This window comes from Mus pahari, chromosome 21, assembly GCF_900095145.1.
Source record: "Mus pahari chromosome 21, PAHARI_EIJ_v1.1, whole genome shotgun sequence".
Taxonomy (NCBI): Eukaryota; Metazoa; Chordata; class Mammalia; order Rodentia; family Muridae; genus Mus; species Mus pahari.
The window spans coordinates 39,714,792-39,719,180 of NC_034610.1; positions in this window are offsets into that span (position 1 = coordinate 39,714,792).

Here is a 4,389-nt window from a genome sequence, read left to right on the forward strand (position 1 = left end):
AAAGAGAAAGGAGAGAGGAGAGAGAAGAGAGAAGAGAGAGAAGTGAGAGGACAAAGGAGTGAGAATAAGAGGATAAGAGTAAGAGTAAGAGGGCATGGTGGCACCGAACACCCCTCTTTATGGTCTTCACTGTTGCTAGGTAACTGGGGAGGAGTCTAGGCTGAATGTGAGAAGCTTGGGCCATTGCTTATGTTACCACTGACCATGCTTCTCTTGTGGGGGCTGTTGGAGGTGGTAACTTAGGCAGGGGCCAGAATTCCAGGAGCCTGAGGGAACATCTACCATGTCATGAGGGTGAATTACGACCATTGGGGTTCAGACCTCAGCTCAACTGGATACTGGCCTGCAATTCCTCACAGTACAATGTTCTCAAATAACTGATTTTAAGAACTGAAAACATACTGTAAACAGTAATGGTAATGAAATACAACCAATATGGAACATATAAAGAATTGTCTATTATTTCATAGCAGTTAAAAATATGTTAAAATCATTAGTGAAGAGGAATGAATCAAAGTGTTAAAAATGAAATCAGCCAAACAAAAGGAAAGAAGAATTTGTTTCTTAAATAAAATGGAAAGCAAAGTCAGGAAATAAAGAGTATTGTCAGAAAATGTATTTTATGGTATATTTATGTCCTGATTATATAAATAAATATTATAACAATACAGGATGGTTTATGGCACCATATAGCAGGTCGGAAGCATTACTATAGAGTTCACATGCAAATGACTATAATAATGTCTTGGTTTTGCAAGATAAATGAATATAATTATTATAATTGGCTAATAATATTCAGTATTACAGTGGAAAATTAAAAGATCAATATTATGGCTAGTATATGCATCAACAGTCAAATTTGCTGGGTGTGATATTAAAAAAATCTCAAGGCTGGCTTCATGGAATTGTCCATGGAATCTTTAGAGTTCATAGAGTTCACTAAACAAAAGTACTCTCTATTTGGTTTATAATTGTTCCCTCCACTTGAGAATTATAGATAATTTAAGAACAAGTAATCCCCAATGTTTATTATATAAATGCTCTCAAATTATATAACAAAATTAGCAACTACTGAGCAGTTCTTTTGTACTTTTGCTCAAACATAAAATAACGTTAAGATTGTTATTTATTTATTTATTTATTTATTTATTTATTTATTTATTAGTTTTTGGAGACAGGGTTTCTCTGTGTAACCCTGGCTGACCTGGAACTCACTCTGTAGACCAGGCTGATCTCGAACTCAGAAATCTGCCTGCCTCTGCCTCCCAAGTGCTGGGATTAAAGGCGTGCACTGCCACCGTTCAGCAAGATTTTTTTTTTTATAATGCCTGGGATTTTCCAAAATAAATTATATGTAATATATATATATATATATATATATATATATATATATATATATATGTATAATATGTCTATAATATATATAATTATTACATATAATCCTTAATATCTGTTTATAAATACTCATAGTCCCTTTTTCACAATAAATTAAGACAGAAGTAAAGAGGTATTGGACAAATGCTTAAATATTATTTATTCAAAAGATATTATTGAAATTTTAACAATGATAAATGTTATAGCAAATTATAGTCTCTATTATAGTCACTATAATCTCTTTTTTCAACATTCAGTAGGTTGCAAATTTAAAAGAAATTTTTCAGTAATATGCAATAAGTGCTTGAGAAATGATATCAATTACATGTAATGAATATTTTAGATAAGTTATTATGAACTTACCAGTATAGTATACAAGTAATTATTGAAAAGAATATATTCCATAAACCAAATATCTACTCTAATAACAATAAATTAGTTCTAAATGACAGAACATATCGATGAAATGTGTGCATTATGCAGGAAATAAAATCCACAAGCGCATGCAATTTTTATTTCAAGTGAGATGAAGTAATGTAATGAATAGCTCAATTTTGTGATAGTTAGCATAAATATTACATTCAATAAAGAGTGGTTTTTCCAAATCATTACAATTAAAAGTATGCCAGGTTATTTAAAAAGAAACATATAAGTAAAAAAAAAAAACAGAATAATAAAGGAAGCTAGAAAGAAAGCATTCATTGTAGCAACAGGAATAATAACCTATGGTAGTTAATACAAATACATTATAGTTCTCTATTGAATTTATGTGTATCTCAATCAATCAGTCAGGAATTTGTCTGTATGCATTTCTACAAAGACATAAATGATGTAGAGCCTTTAGCTGAAATCAAGAGACTTAAAAATATGGCAGAACCTTCACAGAGTGGAATTGTCACTTTCAGTGACGCATGGAGCCTATATTGTTTCCCTTCCAACTTTCTGAGAAGAATGTTTGTGTAGGTTAGTACTCTAGAATCAAAAAATATACAATTTTTGAAAGCAGCTTGATTTTTATATCAAGTATGTTTTCAAGAGGCTTAAAAATGTATAGCTTTCATCAAGAAATTGCTCTTTTCAAACTCCAATAAAAAGAAATGACATGTTCTTTGCCATGTAGAAACTATTTCTGGTGAAATCATTTATTATAAAGAAAATATGACAATATGGTTCTTATATTTTAATGTGATTTTAAATGGTTCAAGAGATAGAATGAAGTGCCTCACAAATTAATTATGAACTAATTTTGATTTACAAACAAATTTTGAAATATAAAGGCACAAATTCCTACGTAGTATGGAGTCTGTTGGTTGACAATTCTCATCTCTTGAGACATTGCAAACTCTAAAATATTATGTGTAAGTATTCCAGTGAATATATGCCATGTAAAATACTCTGTATTAAGGTACATGTAAAATAGTAAAACTACAGTAAACATCCCTGGCTTGTGTTTGATAATGTGATATACGACTTTTATTGTCATGTTTTCATTTGATAATTCTAAATATTCTCTGTTAATAGAGAAATGTTACTGTTAAATGTTATAATTTAGAAATAAATTTTTAGAACATATAAGAGGGACCAGAGGGATTACACAGCAACTAAAAGACCTTGATTTTCACTTATGAAAAACTGAGTTTATATCCTCAGATCCATATCAGACTGCTCAAAAAATCTGTATCTCCAGTGCTAGGATCTCAAACCATCTTCTGGCCCCTCTATGCAGCCACCTACATGTACACAAATACCTATACAGCCACAAACACTCTATACAGTCACTCTGATTGGTGTGAGGCAGAATCTCAGGGTCATTTTGATTTTCATTTTCATGATGACTAAAGATGTTGAACATTTCTTAAAGTGTAGCAGACTTTGGTCAGACAATGTAAGAGATGTATATATAGAGAGAGCTATTACATGTCTTCTAGAAATTCTCTAGAAGGTTTTCTGACTTTTGTCCATGTCCGCTGTGCAAATCTGTTGTATTTTGATAGGGGAAATGATCATCAATGGTAGGTGGAAAAAAGAAATTAACTGAGAAGTGAGATAGAGCAGGAATATTGGGACAGTGTGTCTCAACCGTCCCAAGTTGGCCGAGCAAAATTCACCATCCATTCGTAAAGAGTCTTGTTCTGTCCTGCTCTGCTTGCTGCTACTGCTCCTATACTCAAAAGTAATTCAGAGTGGGTTTGAGAAGAAAGTGACAGTGAGCCTTGGTGATGGATGTTTGTAGAAACAAATTGAAGTGTGGCAAATAAGCATGCTCTTTTCAGACCAGCATGATGAGATAGACTCCCAAAAATGAAAGGAGTACTCATGAAAACAAAGAAATGTAAATGTGTATGAGAGTACCTATGGTGACCTCAGGGGCTTAGTAACTCCCTTCTCTTTCTAAACCAATCTGATTTTTCCCAAAGTTTTTGGTGTATGATAAGCATCCTAGGTAGGAGGTTTATTGCTGTAATAAAATACTGCGATATAAAGATACTAGGGAGGAAAGGGTTTCATCTTACGCTGCCTGTGAAGATGTCCACCATCTAGTGAAGAATGGACAGAAATTCAAGACAGAATTTTGGAAGGTAGAAGTGATGCAAATGCCATGGAGATGTACTGCCTACTGGCTCACTCCTTGTGGCTTGCTCAACTTGCTCTCAAGAGCTCTCAGGACCACCTGCCCAGGTTTGGGACTGCTTATAGTGAGCTGAGCCCACCAATATTAACCATTAATCAAGTAAATAAATAAAATAACAATTAATAAAAAAGAAAGAAAGTGCACCTCAGGCCTGACCAAAGGTGAATCTGGTGGGTGCACATCATTAATTCTGATTCCACTTCTCAAGTGACTAACTGGAGTCACATTGATGTAAGAGTAGTCAGAACATTAAGGAAAACATATTTCTAAAGGAATGGGTTCTGATCTCCAAGATGAAAGCAGGTGACCCCTCTAAATATGGTGACAACACTTTATAACTTTTGTTTTGACAACTAATGTACTTTTAATATATATATATATAT